This window comes from Podarcis melisellensis (genome assembly GCF_964234715.1).
Source record: "Podarcis melisellensis genome assembly, chromosome: 10".
NCBI lineage: Eukaryota > Metazoa > Chordata > Lepidosauria > Squamata > Lacertidae > Podarcis > Podarcis melisellensis.
In genome coordinates, this window is record NC_138542.1 from 45739258 (window position 1) to 45759392 (window position 20135).

The window sequence follows — 20135 nt, forward strand, 5'->3', positions numbered from 1 at the left end:
GCAGGAGCTGTCCCTGCAGCCTGAGCTGACCCTAGGCCTCCATCCTGGCCGGAACCCTAACCTTCCTCCACTAAGTGAGAGGAAGAATGGTAAGTGGAACAGTGACGGTTCATGCTTTATGCTTCGTCCCTGACAGTCTTACAAATATTGAAGCAGGCTGTTTTTGTACAGGTTTTGGAAGTGATGCAGCTTAAATTCTTACCACTGCAAAAGAATCACAGTCATATTTGTCTATAAATTGTATAAATTATTCAATGGGCAGTAGAGGGTAGTTCTTAAACTAGTAATATGTATTACACTCAGCAGTTTTCTGCAAGCTGCAGTTGATTGGGATTGGAAGAAACCTGACTGGGAATGCCTTCCACAGTTCACCCCCCAAGGAACATAAAATTGCATATGGTGGCAGTTCTCCAAGTAGTTTTGATGTTCAGTTGTGTAATTGGAGATCCATATCTGATGGGGATATAAAGCCCAGTGCCATTAGTACCTACAGAGCTGATCTACTAACACTGAGCTTTGTTATTGTGAAGGCAGGGTTGTTGCCATGGTGGAGTATTTAAAGCGCTATAGAAAAGCCAAAAATTATTAGGGTTATTTAGTGTGAGGGCTGGACCATGTTTTCCTAAGAGAAAAGCTAAGAATCATTTGCATGCTGTTTCCCTCTCTGGGCTGCCATTCAGTCAGCAGATCTTGAGTAGCCATGTCAACTTGCCTTCTCACTTGCTGCTGCTGCTGAACATCTTGTCAGTCTAAATCAAACACTTCTCAACCATACTATGATTGTGGAGGAGGTGACTGACCTGGGGTACTAAGACTTGGCTGGGCAAGCTCTACTTTGCCTGTCTTGGTACTCAGTGCAGCATCAGCATAGGTTCGAGGGTTTGGGGACAAGGGATTCCATATTCCTCTCCCTCTTAGAGAAACCAACCCACCTCAGCCAGATGTGAGCGCTTGTACCTGGTGTTGGGTCAGAGAGACAAATAGGGATCTTGTGGGTGTTTACCCACTTGCTGCCCAGCTGCCTCCCTTTCTCAGTTGGTAGAGGCAGTCTTGGTGTAGTATTGGAGAGCAAGAACAATGGGTTCTGGTGGACTTGAATGTCCAGCTTGGGTCAGCCTTGTCTAGTCTGGCTCAGGACGTCTTTGCCATTAGAATAGAGTGGGCTGTCTGAATACATCATGGGCTCAGCATATTTGCAGATCTGGTTTTTCCTACAGAATAGAAGTAAACAAGTGTTTGAAGGGGTGAGTGTCACCTAGTTTTCATAAATGGATCACGATCTGGCGAGATTTGGCTTGGCTGTGACTGACTCCCCCTGCAAGGGTGGGATCCATTGGGTTGGTCCACTCCAGAAGGTGATGTCACAAGCACATCTTTAGAAACCTAGTATCTGGAGCAATTTTGCAATAACTTTAGAAATGAATTCTATGGGCCACATAGAGCTCCTGAGGGCTGTAGTTTGCCCACCTGTACCATTATTGGTTTGGGGAAAACTGACCTGATAATATATCCGAAGTTTACATCTGTCTTCATCTTCAGTTGTACAACAGGTAATTTGGGATGTATGATAAAAATAAAATGTAATTATAAAGTTAGCATGAAAGCTGCTGTATGTAATACTACTTTTTAAAAAAAGCATTTGGCTTTACAGATTTAGGAATGTATAATTAGCAGTGTATTTTTACTGAAATTATATAATTAGGAATAGATAATTAGTGCTTTTATATTACAATTCTCTATTGAATTCTTAAACAGGAATGTGCAAAGTGGCATGGATACAGGTAGATATTTAATTTGCCACGTCATACACAGGTTTAGCCATGAATGTTTGCTGTCTAGGTGTGATCATTTCCTCCTCATTTTGACCATAGTTGTAACTCTGATAGTGCAGTGTAAGTGGGTTGCAGTTCATTGTTTAAACACTCCTAGCTTTATCAAATTAGCTGTGCAGTAAACCTGGTGCTGACTGTATGACTAATTCTTATGCTGGGCAGTGGAAAGAATATGCTAGCAGTGGCATGAGGTAGTCATTACAAGGGGCAGAAAAAGTTAACTGTTATTGTTGTTAAGAATTCTTCTGAAGGATTCTTCTGTTCTCAACTCCAGACACAGTCTGCTGAGTCAGAATTGAGTTTACTTAATGTGCTGAGTAGCCTCCCAGGAGGTTAACCCTCAGTGTGCCTTACATTTGCACATGTTTTTATAGAAAAAATGTATTTACACAGTCTTTTACTAGGAAATGCATACATTTCAACCTCAAAGTCTGAAATGATTACATTTGCACTTGTAATGTGGTTCTCCTTATAATGTTGATGTGCCTGGTAGCCAAATATGTATGAACTCCATTTTCTTAGTTACCTAGTATGATCATATATTGCTGTAAGTTCAATACCTCAAGACTGGAAACATACAGTATGTTAAGGAGAATAAACACCATATAATTTCAAAACTCTGTGTTACAAATAAAATTGGCAAAAATATATTTGGTTACTTAAAGAAAGCTGTGTTCCAGGAATGTCATTATAGCTCAATGATGATGTTAAACCTGTATGCAGTAGCTTTGAAAAAGACAAATTCTATTCCAGGGATTACTAGCAAGGAGAGCAAGCAGAGGGTCACCTGTTAAGGATTGTTGTACAATTTAATATATGTAAAAATTAATGCCCAGTAACCTTCCACCTTAGGACAAGTCCACCATAAGTGATATAAGATGCCTTTGTCCTTGCAGCCTCTCCAACACATAAAATAATGGTTCTGATTTATATAACTCAGCAGGACCAGAGTCGAAAGCCATCCAGCTGAATTCAGGTAGACTTGGTTTGGATTTCAGCCTTAATGGTTTTGCTGTCTGGTAGCAATATGTTTTCTTGCACCTCTCAAAAATAATTCTTGTATTCTATTTTTTTATTTCATAATTTTGGCTTTCACTTGCAATCAAATGATCACATCACCATTTCCCTGTGCTTCATCACTTGTAAAGCCTTAGTCAACAGAAGCTGTAATCTTTCATATGTCCTGAGGCCATAAAGCTTGCGATTGTATCAGTCTGGGTCTGTGTTGGTTCTTTCACATTCCTGGCTCTCCAGATTGTGCATTGTTAGTCAAATAACTGATCAGAAGAGACTGGGTAGAACTTGCAGTAGCTTGTTAATCTGCATTGACATGCATAGCTTAGGAGTTTTCACTGTGTAGAAAAGGAGCCCATTCTGGAGAAACTCAGCTGTTGGGAATGTACGGAATTTCAGTCTTGAGACACTTCATGAAATGAACTTAATGCCTCAGGTAATGGAGAGTTTCCACTCAGCTATACAATGTTTGGGGCTCTTTCAAACATGCTGTGAAATTCTGGACATATTGTTCTGGAACTGGAACTTGTCATAGCTGGTGCAGGGTCAGTGTTTAGTATACCTAATAGTTTTTTCAGCCTTTGATCCCCAGGCTATTCATTTTCAAGAGATCCATGAATGTTGCTTGCAGATGTGAACAGTATGCGTTTAATGTTGGAAAAACCCACAAGGATCTTTGTGGAAGCCTGACAAATAATGAAGTTGCCTTGATTCAGCTTGAATCATCAGATAATTGTGCCACAGCACCACCAAAAGTCAACAGATCTAAATCAAGTTTTTTCTCTCTCATTTCAGTTCAGACCAAAGGAAATTAGATCATAGCTTTGCCCTGCATTTTTTGTGCACATGCAGCTCTTCCCAGACACAGTATGCAAATGAAACAATGTGCTGGTAGAATGACAATGAATACATTTGACAAAGTTTTGGAGGTCTATCCAGAGGTATATACAGCGCTTTTTTTCTTAAAAATGTTTAGGGGTACTCTCATTTTCCTACGCATATTGAAATACTACCCCTCAATGAGGCCAAACTTAGATTCACAAAAGGTTTAGGGGTATGCGTACCCCCAGAAAAAAAGCACTGGGTACATAGAAGCATAAGAACGTGAGCAAAATTTAATTTGTATATTTGAATAAATAAATGGGCAACTGGAGCATGTTGATTTCACAATTGGAAGGACATGCAGCTTCTGTGGTAGCATTTGTTTGGTTCCCACTATGAGAAAGGATCGGGACGCGGGTGGCGCTGTGGGTAAAACCTCAGCGTCTAGGACTTGCCGATCGCATGGTCGGCGGTTCGAATCCCCGTGGCGGGGTGCGCTCCCGCTGCTCGGTCCCAGCGCCTGCCAACCTAGCAGTTCGAAAGCACCTCCGGGTGCAAGTAGATAAATAGGGACCGCTTACCAGCGGGAAGGTAAACGGCGTTCCGTGTGCTGCGCTGGCTCGCCAGATGCAGCTTGTCACGCTGGCCACGTGACCCAGAAATGTCTGCGGACAGCGCTGGCTCCCGGCCTCTAGAGTGAGATGAGCGCACAACCCTAGAGTCTGGCAAGACTGGCCCGTACGGGCAGGGGTACCTTTACCTTTTTATGAGAAAGGATAGCCTAGCAGACTGCCTCTCCCTGGTGCAGCCAAAGCCAATCTTTTAAGATCTGAGAAGCTCCTGTTCCTCATTCCATGACCAGCATGGAATGCCTGCTTTGAGTAATTCATGAGAGGAAGACAGTAAGGGCATAATGCTCTTTTTTGTGTGCACTGCTCAGCGCTGTTTGTGAAATACAGTTGCATTTTCTGTTGATCTTGTTTCAAAGGAAAATTTGTTGAATGTTTTATTTTTATTTTTAACGTAAACTTTGTAGAGATTTTTAACTGGTCAAATTTTTAATAAATAATACTTCATCTTACTGATGTCTAATTGACTTTTAGATTCATTAAGTGATACTACAGTAATATAAGGTATCTTCTGGATATCTTTATTTATGTTAAAATACACTTGCTTCATGCTCTCTCATGATAATATACATACTCTGTGTAGAAGAAGACCCATTAAGAGGCTCTTATTTTGGTCCTGGTGCACTCAGCCTTGTATCTGAGAAACTTGGCCTCCCTCAAGTCCAATCTCGGCTTCTGTGCTTGTGCCAGCTTTTGATCCAGTTGCAACCTCTTAGCCTCAAATTGTTATATTTAAAATGGGTGTAATATCAGCTTGCATGTTAGATTTGTATAAGGGTGAATACAAATGTTATGAAATGTGAGACAAACTAAAAATGTGATATACCGTATTTTTCGCCCTCTTAAGACGCACTTTTCCCCCTCCAAAAATGAAGGCGAAATGTTTGCGCGTCTTATGGGGCGAATGCAGGCTTCAGCGATAGCAAGGTGAAGCCTCCGAAGCCTGCGCTCCGGAGGGTTCGCGTTGCTTCCGCTGAAGCCAGGAGAGTCTGCTCTTTGAGGCTGGCGGTGGGGAAAGCAGCGCTTCCCCCATCACCTGCCCTAGAGGATGGGGGGCAGCGGGGAGGCGCGCGACGCCTTTCCGCTACTCTCTGACCCGGCTTCGAGGCTGGCGGGGGGGGGGAAGCAGCACTTCCCCCATCGCCAGCACCAGAGGATGGGGGGCAGCGGGGAGGCGCGCGACGCCTTCCCGCTACTCTCCAACCCCCCTGTGGGCTTTTGCAGGAGATGGGGGAATTCCCCCACGTCCCGCAAAAGCAGGCAAAAGCCGTGCGCTCTTTAAAGGGGCTCTGTGGCTTCTGCTGGCTTTTCTACGAGGGGGGGAATTCCCCCACCTCCTAGAAAAGCCCACAGGAGCCGCGCACCCTTTAAAGAACGCACCGCTCTTGGGGGCTTTTCCCCAAGGAGGGAGAAGGGACTGACTGGCCGAGTCAGTCCCTTCTCCCTCCTGCGGGCTTTTGCGGGAGGTGGGGGAATTCCGCCACCTCCCCCAAAAGCAGGGAGAAGGTCTTGGAGTAGGGCACAGGCTGCGTGCAACCTGTCCACTGCTCCCAGAGCTGCTGGGGGGGGGGAAATCATATTTTTTTTACTTGATTTCCCCCCCTGAAAACTAAATGCGTCCTATGGGCCGGTGCGTCCTATAGGGCGAAAAATACGGTAAATAGTTAGGTGCAGTGTCAATAATTCATTTTCAAGATACTGTGTATCATAGTGCAGCAGTCGCTTGTGTGATAGCAAATTTATTCCAGGATCTCTTTGGTTTGTTCTGGTTAGTGCCCCCCAATTCTGAAGGTAGTAATAGCTTTAGAATTACATTTACGCTAGAATTATTTCAGTATTTAACTTTAGCAAAGAGTAACAGTCCCTATTAGAGTCAGCTTGAGGAGGGGGAATCTTGGAACAAAAGCAATTGAGTAATCCCAACTATGCTATTTGAAAAAGTATAGAGCATTTTTTAAAGTGCTGTGCATGGCACAGAAAATTCTGAGACACATGTCATAATGCTAGAAATGTTTCAAATGTCTCTTTGGTTTTTTTGTCGTTTTAAAAAAGCAATCCATGGTTTCAAGAAATTAAATTCATGAGATATAAATTCCTCCAGAAAGAAAGCACATTTTAAAAGTTAGTATTATACTATAACCTACTAAGTTCATAACTTGCTTTGTCTAGGAGAACTATAGGAGAGGGGTGGAAAGGCAGTTGCTGTAATACATTTATTTTATACTAAATGTTTAAATTAGCTGTTGTAATAAACTTAAAATAAATTTCCACGTGGAGACAAGAAATAATGACCAAGTAAAATGGGAGTGAACTCCATTGCTACATTTCTCAGCCTGATTGTCTCATCTGTAAATATTGTTGGATGCAACATGTGTCAGAGTTATTGTACGTCTTGTGGGCTGCAATTTTCAAGCTATGTGAATGTCTCAGTTTAGAGGGTCATGTGGGTGTACTAATTCCTGGAAGAGAACTCCCTCATTGGTATAGTCCTCTGGGGAATTTAAGAGTTCACATGCAACCTCCTCTTCCTTTCTCAAACAAGAGGGATTGTGCAAGGAAGCTGTTCACAGAAGGGAGTTCTGAAGGGATCCTTGCTTGCTGCAGCTCGAATCTTTTGGAATTTCTGTAGCTTGATTTTGCATTGTACCGGTAGAGTAGATAACCTTGGAAATGCACAGAAAAAGATCACTTCTTAGTGACAATCTATAAGGATTTGCTTTTAGAAAGAAAGTCTTGAATGAGTCTGAATCTGCAATCCTTCCTGAATTTTCATTTCATGGATAGTTTCCCTTGAGAAAAGGATTTGGTATGATTCTGCTGGAACCAGAAACTATATTGATGGCAGTTCAATCAGGTAACTTCCCTTTAGTTAAACAATGTTAATGTGCAAGCTGTACCAGGATCTGGGGAGTGGAACAGAATGCAGAGGTGATTTTTTTTAAATAAAAAAAGGTTGTATGTATTTCAACTTTGAGATTTCCTCCCCCATAAATTCAAATGTTTGAACAATGAGATCACTTCTCTGAATTTCAAGCAAATAGCTGCCAACCCTTGGGTTCTTTAATGAACTAAATTTTACTGGGAAAGACTCCTCTCCTGATTACTGGCTGTGAGCATGCAGGCTACAGGTTTTAGCTTTTCAGGAGTTCTGCTGGGAGCACTTGGACTAATCTTTGGGAATTTGCTTCTGCGTTTTATAGAATTTTACTTCTACAAAAATTGTTTTTTTGCTTACATTTCAAATTCATTGTATGACAGCATGGTTAGTAAAAATTCTTGTAAAGATCCACTCTCATGTGATTAAACTGTGTGAAATGAAGAGATTTGATACCTTTCCAAAGTAAGGATGTACATATACAGTACCTTTTTCCTGTAAAAACACTTGCAGTGGAAATTGAGTGCATGCCCTGTTAAAGTTAGGGATTGTCTAACGTGTTGTCTAATGGCAATGCAATATTCTCTTGTTTACAAGAGGTCCAGAGAATCAGCTCTCTTGTGCTAGTGGAATGTTTTGTTCAGATAACTCCTTAAGAAAGCTGTTATCCCTTGCACACTGGACAATTCCTACATTCTTTTTTTAAAAAAAGATGAGAGTGGGAATAATATACAAGTCCCAGTTGCTCGGGGTGGGGTGGGGAATTGCCTTCTTTACTTTGTTCTTTCTAAAAAGTTATGCTAGGGTCTGCAGCCAGGCTAGTTCTTCTAGACATTTATGGATCAGTAATAAAACACAGGACGTGAAATTTGGAACAAAGGACAATTTTTAGAGAGTGGTATACTGTGATGATCTGTGTTGGGATTGATGGCTCCTGTTGGGGCATGTAGGAGAGGGATTGGAGCAGGAATAGCAAAGAGTCTGTCATTCATTGTCAATTTTTAAAGGAATTTTTACCAAGACCTTTTGCAAGTGCCACAGGGTGTACTGGAGGGTGTACTGGCAATCCCAAACATGTCTGAACATGTTGTCCAAACCTATCCTCATGGTTTAGCTCACTCCAGAATAACCAAAAGCTGTAAACCAAGAACCAACATTGGATATGGCTTGTGGTTAGTCTGGAGAGAAGTAAACAATGAATTGCAGTTTGTTGGACACACCAAGCAATGACAGCTTAGCAGAATGATGGAATGAAGGGGATGTGATCTCCTTCTCAAATGACCACATGCTAACACATTGTACTAAACCACAATTTGGCTTAGCTTGATGTGTTAACTAGGCCAACATGAGCCAGGAAACTATGGCTTAAATCCTGCTTGCAATCAAGTGTCTGATCAGGGTTCATTAACCTGAAGAGAGCCATACAGTTGTAGTTTGAAGCTGTGTGTGTTTAAATTCTGTAACACTAGTGATTTTTAAAAATAATATAAAGTAATTTTTGAATGTGGCCCTCCTCTCTCTCAACCATTTCCACTGGAAATGCACTAAAGTCTAATGAACACTATTATAGGATGGTGTATGAAACACAATTTATGAAATTATTTGGCATTAAATATTTGCTGAAAGCTACTTGCTTTTTTTTAAAAAAAGCCTTTACTAAAAACAACTTGAGTGCTGTAGCTCTGTCAGTGTTTGGTTTATATGAGTAGATAAGTATCCGTAAACCTTGTTGCATGTGATCATATGTGTCAGGTTCCTTTTTTCTATTTTAAAGAAACTAGTTCCAGTTATTTAAATAGATTCTTCTGCGCACACACACACACACAGAGATTTTTCTTAAGTTCACTTCCTTTCATTTTGTGAGTGTGCTGTCTTAGTTTGCAGCTTCCTCTGCAGATAAACTGGAATTGAGGTTTTCCCCCTTCAAAACATTCCTAGCATGTCCAGTGTTTGGGATGCATCTATTTTTTAAAGTATCTTGGTTCCCAGAAAAAGAACTACTTAAGATTTGTCTTTCAAACTCTGTTTGGCTGATGTCATAAACCAGTTCCAGCTGTCTTAGATTAAAGCAAATGCTGATAGTGAAGAGGGATTTCCATGGCATTCTAAAATAGGACGTGTGGGATGTACACTCAACATCCATTGTAGCTTATGAGGCCACTGCTGCTTAAAAAAAGAAGTGTGTGTGTTTATATAGGCATAAAATCACAATTTGAGTTATGGCTTAAAACAGGTGTGGGGAACTGGGTCGGGCTGGCGGGCTGGATTCTGATGTTTCCCACACTCCATGGGCCACTTTGACAAGTGGTCAGGGCTACCCACCTATTATTCTTTGGCGATCACTTGTAGCAGAGTAAGATTGTCTTCCCTGAACACGGTCTTAACAGTGAGTCCGTAAGTGACTGTGGAGGCCAGTTCTGGATCCACACATCCTTCCACAGTGGGGACATAGGTTTCCAGGTGGGAGTTGATCACAGTGAGGGTTTGCCAAACGTGCCTTCTTCTTAGCATGTTTTCTCCCTTTCGTCCTGAGTTCGAGCGTCTTCAAAGTCCACGACACCTTTGGTAAAGGTTGTTCTCTAATTGGAGTGATTGCAGGCCAGTGTTTCCTAGTGTTTCTTACCTTATCTTATATTTGCCTTGAGAGAGTCTTTAAACCACTTTTGTTGACCACGAGCATTACACTTTCTGTTTTTAAGTTCGGAATAGAGTACAGTAGTTGCTTTGGAAGACAAAACCAGGCATCAGAAAAACATGACCAGTCCAACGAAGTTGATGTTGAAGAATCCTTCCTTCAACACTGGTGATCTTTGCTTCTTTCAGTATGCTGTTGACCATGATACCCTCGTGGAACTGCCCCATAGAATGGAAATTGGGGGCACTGTGTTAGTCATTCTGGTTCTGCCTACTTGGCGAGGTCCAGAGAATAGTTTTGGAGAGTGCTTTTTGCCTTTGGCAGTTATGCTTTGGGGTTCCACAGAGCACTCTTTTATCCCCAGTACTTTTTAATATCTATATGAAGCCATTGGAAGTGGTCATTTGGAAATTTGGGGCAAAGTATCATTTATATGCTGATGACACTCAGCCCTATTTCTTCATTGCATCTGAATGAGGAGAGACACTGGGGGCCCTGCACCAGTGCCTGGATGCAGTCGGCTATATGAGGGTATAATCTGAGCTCTAGACAAGGCTGCTGTTAACATTCAGACAACTTGCAGGAGACACTGTGTGCTGTCTTCACATGCTGCTAGGCATCTTCTGAAATGAGAAGATAATCTTGAAGTGCCAATTGCTTGAGTTTCCTTCCTTAATGCTACTTTTGAACATCCAAACTCTGTAGTTTAATTACTACATAATCCTTCATCTTTCTAGTTCACTACCTTCCATTAAAATGGAGCGCCCATGCTTGGCGTATTACATAATCTCTGTTTGAAATAGTCCACACTTCTAAGGAACTGTACTTGGCACTTGGCTTAAACCCACTTGTGACTCTTGTATTGATTTTCCAGAACTATAGTCTTAGTTGAACAACCATCTTCCTTCAGCTATATACCCCCGCATCTTTCCCACCCTTTGGCACTAAGATCTTCCTTCTTCTAGCTTTCATTTTTTCCTGGCAATTTAGAGCTTGCAGGTATCTTTTGCTTATGCCTAGATACTATATATGAGGGCGGGGGCCTTGTGGGTTTTAAAAAATGCATCCCATGGTTTTTTTACCTATGGTTATGCTCTTAATGTTGGAAATTACTTGAAGATGTATTTTATGTAACAAGCAACTAACAAGTTCAATAAATAATAATAATAAGCTTAGATCAGGCATTCCCAAACTGTGGTCCATGTTGGTGGTTTGTGGTATATCTGTGAAGAATGACAGGAGCAGCAAGTGTGCCATCATTCTAATACTCTGTACTGTCAGCAGGGGTGCCAACTTGAATAAAATATTTTTTGGGGGGAGGGAGGTAAGCCCCACCCTCCATAATTGATTACAAGATGCAGCACACACAGAGCATTTGAATGGCAATGCCCATCAACTTGGGAGGGGGCTTGCCCCCCTCAAATTCTTTATTGGAGAGACTGAAAGGACCTCAGCCCCTAGAAGTAGGCAGCTATGGAGGGAAGTGAGCATGCTGCTTGGAAGTATTTACTGTTTAGGGAAGCTTTTAATGTTTGATGGATTACTGTATTTTAGTATTTTGTCGGAAGCCACCCAGAGTGGCTGGGGAAGCCCAGCCAGATGGGTGGGGTATAAATAAATAAAAAAATTATTATTATTATTATTGGCAGCTAATGGAAATAAATGCACATTGATAAAACATAGTTTTCATGAAGGATGTCTGTTAATAGTTATTAGCCTCAGTGACTATGTTCTGCCTTCACTGTTTGAGGCGCTATGCTTCTGTATACCAGTTGCTGGGAATGAACACGTAGAAGGTGAATGTTTTTGCACTGAAATCCTGCTTGTGGAATTCCCACTTGTATCTGGTTGGCCACAGGACGTTGGATTAAGTGAGCTTTTGGTCTGATGCCTCAGGGCTTCTTTATGTTCTTAAGTATGGTACCTTGAGGGGTGATTAACTTTCCTTCTCCCCACAAGGGTAGAGTTTTCCCACCCTTCCATTTGCCTAGTTGTGCCTAGTTGTCTATGTGGCTGAGAAGCAAGGCTTGCTCAAGGAAGCCATCTAGTGAGTTGATGTGTAGGAGGGAATTCTCTTGGCACTTAGATGCACTTTTGAGGATATGTTACTTGAACATGTGCAAGCTTGTATTCCATTCTACTTCACCCCCAAGAGATAAAAAACTGTCTAAAAGGAAACAGGTTGTCAAGAATAATGAATAGCACACTAATAATAACTTAATTTTCTCTAGACGACCATGCCACCAGTTGTTTTGTGGGTGTGGTTTTGCATTTTGCTCTTAAGGTATATACCACCTTAACTGGACAAAGTGGAAGATCCCCAGATCAAAACTATCCTGAACTCTTTTAGAAAGTGTTAACGTAGAGCTTTTTAAAATAAAGGTCAATCTTAATTACCCTTTCACATATATTTTTGTGTCTCTTACTTAGTAAGCATTTATGTTGCCAAATGTTCTTGGAAGAATCTGGAGCTATTGTAATGTATAGTAACTGTCCTTATTGACTGAATGCCTGATATTTTCACAGGACACAGTGTACTTGAACAGTGAAATTTATGTTTTTGACAACTTTATTAGATTTCCATCCATTGCCTATCAGATTTATTTTTAGGAATATTAGAGTGCCATATCGGTGTGAGAGAGCCATCTACATCAAACCTTTATCATCCTATGTATTTTCCTTGGAGAGGGAAAACAGGGTGTAATATGAGCAGATTTTCTCTAGCAGCCTTCAAACACTGTTTAGCATCGGTGGCACTAAAATGTTTGACTTTGCACATCTTCTTTTTAAGTTCCATATAATGCAGGATTATGTTAGGCTTTTAGTACTGTGTAGTGGCTCTAAATAAGATGGAAATTCTGATAGGAAAAATGATTTTGTATAATAAATCAGTAGGTCTGTTCTCAGTATAACTTAGTTGGATATTGCCCATTATCACAGTTCAGTGATACATCCCAAGTAGGCAAAAATACTCCAGGAGGGTGGGGAAAGTGCTGTAGGAGCCATATAGAGAGAGCCTAGAGCCTGAGGTTCCCATCTCCTGCTTTACAGTTTTTGCAGCCAGTTTGTTTCACAAGCCATTTGCAGCCACTGGTTAACCTACCATTTTCAGGATTTATTTATTTATTTATTTATTAATTACATTTCCTGTGTGAGGTGTTGCTTCCTTGTAAGTCTGCTCCTTAACCTTACACAGGATCTTGAATGAAAAGAAGGAGACTCATAAATTATTTCAGTACAATAAAAATAATTGAGAATGCTTTGTTTCCAAAAGCTCAAAATATCAAGGGAAGTATTTTATCTTTGACTTTTCAAATAAAAAAGCAGCTTTAGGAATCCCACCTGGGACTAAGGCTCTATAGGTTTGTCAGAGCTTTCTCCTTCGGCATCAGTCATTAATAGGTCATCATCAGGCTTAATAACTTTGATTTAACCTGGTAGCACAGAAGCCCTCAGTTTTGTATCACAATAGCCATTGTTGAAAGCAGAGGTAGCTACTAGGTTGACTTTTCCAGTTTCCAAGAGATCTTTATAGTTCTGCCCTGTAGCAACTCTCCTTACAGAGTATCCAACCATCAGTTTGTCAGGAATAGCCTTACCTGACACTTCTGGTGCTACATTGACACAATCTCTTGGATCTACAGCACCCTCTGCTGTTCTAATGTTATTTTATTAAAAGTGTCAGTTGTGCCAAATGTACTGTGTGTCTTTTCCATAGTAAGGTTTGTCTTGCTTTTTAGGATATGCCTGAAACAAATCTCAGCTAAAGTGTCTAGAAATCCATGTTTGCACAAGCTAATTTGATTGTTTACTAACATTAAACTTGGCTATATCCCGTGTTTTGTCAAAGGAGTTTAGTAGATTGTACTCGGGTTTAGCCCATTTATACCCAAATAAACCTCATTTTCTGAAAGCTGACAGTGACTTGCCGAAGGCTGAGTGTAGACTTGAACTCAAGTGTCCTTAGTGCTTGAGTCCATGGGTGGGGAACCAGGCAGACAATTGAATTTAGACCAGCCATGCTCACCTGTTAAGTCACCTGACTTTAAATTTCATTGGACATGGAGATCTCTGAGCTAAGTGCTAAGATAACAGACAACTGATCTCTTATCTTCAGTCTTGGCACTAAGCACCACAGCACTACAGCACTATAATATAATAATAATAATAATAATAATAATAATAATAATAATAATAATAATAATAATTTATTATTTGTACCCCGCCCATCTGGCTGGGTTTCCCCAGCCACTCTGGGCGGCTTCCAACAGAAATGAAAAATACACTAAAATGTCACATATTAACAACTTCCCTGAACAGGGCTGCCTTCAGATGTCTTCTGAATGTCAGGTAGTTGTCCATCGCCTTGACATCCGGTGGGAGGGCATTCCACAGGGCGGGCGCCACCACCGAGAAGGCCCTCTGCCTGGTTCCCTGCAACTTGGCCTCTCGCAGGGAGGGAACCGCCAGAAGGCCCTCGGAGCTGGACCTCAGTGTCCGGGCAGAACGATGGGGGAGGAGACGCTCCTTCAGATATACTGGACCGAGGCCATTTAGGGCTTTAAAGGTCAGCACCAACACTTTGAATTGTGCTCGGAAACGTACTGGGAGCCAATGTAGGTCTTTCAAGACTGGTGTTATATGGTCTCGACGGCCGCTCCCAGTCACCAGTCTAGCTGCCGCATTCTGGATTAGTTGTAGTTTCCGAGTCACCTTCAAAGGTAGCCCCACGTAGAGCGCATTGCAGTAGTCCAAGCGGGAGATAACCAGAGCATGTACCACTCTGGCAAGACAGTCCGCAGGCAGATAGGGTCTCAGCCTACGTACCAGATGGAGCTGGTAAACAGCTGCCCTGGATACAGATTTGACCTGTGCCTTAAGATCAGCAATAAACCTCTGCTTACTTGTTAAAAGACTGCAGGCGGAGACTTTTCTCTGATCTTAGTTCTGTGATGCGATAAGCCTCTGCCTGCTCAAGGAGCATTTCTTTTATCTCTCCGGTGGGATCATAGTAGGCTAAGCAATTGCTTTCTCTTTAGGCTCTCAATTCTTTATTCCTTTGCAACCCTTGCTTGAATTCATGCCATGGCTTCAAAGATTCCTGGTTAATGCAATTCTCCATGTGGAACCAATTCCAGTGAGGCTTGCATTTGACGTGAAATTTTAAAAGAAGTGAGCTCCAGTGGTTCTTTAGGAGCTTTGATGTTACCTGCCTCATCCCTGATGTCGTATGACACCATGTATGGCACAGCTTTCCAAACTCTGTGTTGCGACAGTGTGTAAGTATGCCGTGCAAACGTTCCCTGTGCTCCTCCCAAAGGCTGGAAAGGGGTTAGGTTAACCTCCAGTTTGCTAGTAAAACTGAATTACTGTGTCATGAAATGGTTTATATCTAAAAAGTGTGTCACCAACATTAAAAGTTTGAGACACGTGGACTTGACTGAAAGAAAATGGCCCCTGATGGGTCCAATTTGATCTGGGGACTGCAGGTTCCGCATGTCTAATATATCCAGTGATATTTAGATAGCCAATGGAGTCCCTACCTTTGTTGCCATTCAGGGTTGCTTGGCTTCAGCATAATCACCATTTCATAAAATGCAGCATCTGTTTAGAAAAAGAAACATGAGCAGATGCCTTTATACTGAGTCAGACCCTTGGTCCATCTAGCTGAAGTTTTGTCTGCATGCACTGGGAGCGGCTCTCCAGGGTTTGACAGAGCATATTCCCAACCCTGGCTAGAGATGCCAGGATTGAACCTAGGACCAGTCTTCATGCAACACAACTGTTCATCCATCAGAGGCCTAAAGTTAAAACGTGTGCATTATGTTTCACTTAAATGGAATATGGTTTGCCCTAAATAACCCCCTCCTTGCTATTCCCGCAGAAGCTTATTTCTTAGTTAAAATGTTGCGTTTAAGCTTTTTACACTCCTTCCCTTTCAAACTTTAACTCTCATACACAGATATTTGCTAGCTGAAACACTGCAAAACTCCTCCCCATCTTTTGTAGTGACTTTTGTTTTCCTCATGCTTTGATTTAGAGTCTTGGAAGAATCTTTGGGATTCTTGGAGAAGGAGCCTGCGTCACTGAGAAACATTTGACTTTTTGGCCTTGTAGTGAAGCTAGAAATCAAGTCAGTCTAAAAGCATTCCTTAGTCAAGCTGGCCTACTTACCCTTTAGTTTGAATATGAAAGGGCCTCAGTGGGAATCTTGGCATTTTTTACCACCTGTTGGGGCAGCTGCAGGTTATGTGAGAACACTATTGATAAGACTATGGATTCACGAGGATGTTTTAAGGGAGGTGGGAGAGATGTGTAAGGAAGTGGCAGTCTTTTTATTTGTGCTTTCTTGGACCCCTTATTTAACATGTATCCATGAGAAGTCTGGAGGATGGCAACATGAGGAGACTTTTCTGTGATGGCTCCCATTTGTGGAATGCTCTCCCCAAGGAAGCTCACCTAGCATTATAAATCTTTAGGTGCCGGGCCAAAACTTTCCTCTCTGACAAAACCTTTTAGAAGTGGCCAGGATGTTTTTCCCCCCTCTTGGTTTTAATGTTTCTATGTGGGACTTTTTGTTGGTTTTGTTTGTAAGTTGCTTTGGGTTGCCCTGGGCAAGATGAAGTGACTAAAAAATTCAGTAAATAAAAATAATAATATCGGTTGTGTAACTCCAACTGAGCTGTGAGGTAACTGGTGGGAGGATGTAAAAATGTGACAGACCAAATAAAACTTGCTACCAAGCCTTTTTAGCACACAGACCTGGCTTCAGCCTGGTTTTGTACCACTGCAGTGATGGCATAGTAGAAGAAGATAGATACTGGTGATGTGGACAGATCACTGCATGTTGTGTGGGTCTCTGTTGCCCAAATGGTTAAGATTGTGAAGCCTAACAACTTAGAGACTTTTACACATGTAACATAAAATTAATTTGAAGAAGAGTGCTACTACTAAGGGAAGAATTTGCTCAATATTGGTTATCCGTGTTTTGTCATCTCTTTCAAATTCAAGTAGCTTGAGCTGCTTCTCTAGTAGATGCAGAAGTCACTAGGTAAGGTAATGGTAAAGGACCCCTGCACGGTTAAGTCCAGTCAAAGGCAACTATGGGGCGTGGTGCTCATCTAACTTTTCAGGCCGAGGGAGCCAGCGTTTGTCCACAGAAAGCTTTCCGGGTCACGTGGCCAGCATGACTAAATTGCTTCTGGAGCAACAGGACACTCTGATGAGTGCCAGAGCACACGGAAATGCCGTTTACCTTCCTGCTGGAGTGGTACCTATTTTTCTACTTGCACTAGTATGCTTTTGAACAGCTAGGTTGGCAGAAGCTGGGACAGAGTGTGGGTGGTGCTGTGGTCTAAACCACTGAGCCTCTTGGGCTTGCTAATCGGAAAGTCGGTGGTTCAAATCCACACAAAGGAGTGAGCTCCCGCAGAAGGCACTATACATAATGAGAAAGTGTATTGGTATATAAAATTAGGAAACTTGTGGGTAATACCCAAAGGAGAATCAAGCTGAAGATTACGGAACTATGCGGTGAAGAAAAGGGAAATACAGCGAAGGAGGATATAGAACATTCTGTAGAGGAAGATGTGCAACTTAAAATGTTGTATAAAGTAAAGCAGTTTAAGATATTGGGTATTGGCTTCAACACTGAAGATGGCAACCTCCTCAGTAGCATGTCTGAAAGTCCAACTAGAGCGCAGCAGTGCCTTATCTCATCCCAGTAAATAACTTCTCTCATTCAACAAAGCAAAGTTAGCTTTAACTGAAGTTCTGTGCAGCACACTCTTACTTTTTAAGTTGTAATGGGCATGGATCTGAAAGAACATACAGTATCCTTCAAAATCCCAAATACTATTTCCACATCCTTGAGGGAAACAATACTAAATTGATCCAAGTTGCTATGACAGTTGGCTGCATCTAATACCTCTGGTGTGGCTGCAGTAGTAATCGTAGTTTTCAAGATGAATCATATTTGAATGATTTCATCAGTGTAGAACAGTACAAACTAAACTTGTCACAGTGATCTGTAGATGCCTCATCCTTTGGCTGCTCTTTAAGGTCCTTGTATAAACAGGAGCTTAGCTGGATGAAATTTCTATTGACATTGAGTGACAGAGGCAAAAAAAGTTTACTTTGTTCAACGATGTAGGCCTGTGAAATGTTGGTGGTACTCCGGAAAATGGTGGTACTTCACAAAATCCTTAAAACTGGCCCACTAGTTTTAAACATTTATTGTATGCAACTGCCACCTTTTATAACTTTCCCGAAAGCAGTAAATTCAATAAAGATGGAGTCTGATGCTGGAATTCTCTTTTGTCAAATTTATTTTCTTTATGATGCTTTCATAAAGAGCATCACTATGTGTGGGTAACAATTTATGGTACTATTTGTGGTTCAGTTCCTGCCTATTCTGTGGTCATTATGGCTTTCTTAGATGAATCTGCTGGCCTGGTTCAGATGTAAAGAAAATCCATGGTTTCCCACTACATGAACAAGTATGCAAGGCGCTTGTGTGCTCCTTCTCCTGTTTTGCATATAGGAGGAGGCTATCTAAAGTTGCCGCTTTTGATTTTAAACAAACCAAACTCAGAAATGGTGGTTTGTTTCTACAAGAATGGAAACCACAGTTTGATACCTGGACTGTTCCCATTAACTGTAGTTTAAACAAATTTCAGTTCCTTAAATTGATGTCACAGAAAACTATGGTTGGTTTAAATTCAAAGCCAAAGTTTTGGTCATCTTTTGACATGTGAAATAGAAGGAAGGGAATTTGTAAGCCTGAAGCCCATTGATGTTAGCAAATCTCCCCTCCTTTTCAGTGGCAGGATGGAAGGAACAGGGCTGGGCAGGTTTGGGGCTCAGTGGAGGCCAGATGGGAACAAGGTGATGAGAGGGAGCTGGGTGGTCTTGATTACGGAGTGTGTGTGTGTGTGTGTGTGTGAGAGAGAGAGAGAGAGAGAGAGAGAGAGAGAGAGAGAGAGAGAGAGAGCGAGCGCACACTTTGACTCCAGCTTCACCTGCTGCTAGTATGCAGTCCCAGACTGCTTTCTACTGCAGGAATGTAGCACTTGATCCCCAAAGGGTCACCTGCCCATGTTCTACTGCAATTTGGGAGGGAGGACAAATTTCCATTTGAAATTGGTAGAGCTCTTTACTCCATGTTTTGTAATATATTTTTAAACAGGAGATTTGTTGTTTAGTCGTTTACCGTCTCCCTAATGCTAGGGTCGATTCACGTGAAGGCTGATAGATTTTCCCATCCTCTCCAAATGTGGCATCTGCATGGCTGCTGTAGCTGTAACTTTGAAATCATTTTTAAAAAACCACATGACTGTCCAGGTGATAACAACTGTTGGGAATTCATAGAACTGCCACATAGACAGTTTCCATATGGACAGGCTGCCACATAGCCACAAATGCTACAGGACCTGTGCTACAATACTGAAATGGTTTTTCAGCAGCCACCACGTGGGGCCTCTAATTTTGAACTGGCCTTTTAGCCCCTCTCTTGAGGGTATTGAATTTATAGCTAAATCAAGACCGTTGGCATAGTTCAGTGTGTGTATTGGGCATCTATAGAAATAAGTCAGTTGAGGCTCCGGGGAGGCAAGAGGGGAGTCTCTGCTTCTGTGTAAATGAAGCATTCAAATCACATTTGTGTCTTTATATCTGCTAAGGGTTTTGTTGCCTTGGCGGCACATTTGGAACATAAAAATGTAGTAGATGTACTTTGTCACAGAAGCAGAGCTAAATCTTGGGTGCGTTTTCATATTTGTTGAAAGGGAGTGGCAATCTGGTTCTTGGTGCTTAGAGTACAGTTTGGCAGTTGAAATATTTAAAGTGCAGTGCCCTTGGATTTGTGAGGTAATGAGAAACTGATATGGAAAAGGAAGTGGGGAGGTCTGGAGGTGTGGAAAGAGCTCAGAATGTGCTTTGACGTCATCTGATAGGTTTTCCAGCATGCAGCGGCTATTCTTGCTGCATCTACAGTTCATGTTATTTTAAAACTCTGTCAAAAGTGAGGGTGGCAGTATATCCTGTGTGTATGCAGGTCCACTGTGGGGGCAGGGACTGCCTTGGGGCCTTTCAGCAGCTGGGCAGGGATCCAGATTCCCAGGCTGGCTGACTCCCTGCGCCTGAGAGAAACTGCAACTGAAGTTTCTCTGTCCATCATGGCTAGGGCAGCTTGAGCAGCTGCAGCCAGTTGCCTGGAAGGATAAGCTCTACGCTCTGGGCAGCATGTACAATGCATAATTTGAAGTTTTGCTCAATTGCTCTGAAAGTAATAGTCACCACAAAGTGACTTCTTGGGAACACCCCTTGTT

General features: G+C 41.9%; 1 protein-coding gene across 2 annotated transcripts in view; it reads left to right on the forward strand.

Annotated features, from left to right (window-relative positions):
• Positions 1 to 20: 20 nt before the first annotated feature.
• The window catches only part of MRTFA (myocardin related transcription factor A), a 65937-nt gene continuing 45822 nt past the window's right edge, over positions 21 to 20135 (forward strand). For both annotated transcript variants that reach the window (XM_081928200.1, XM_081928201.1), the window contains exon 1: positions 21 to 89. The gene's annotated coding sequence lies outside the window, so the exon portion shown is untranslated. The remainder of the gene's footprint in view (positions 90 to 20135) is intronic.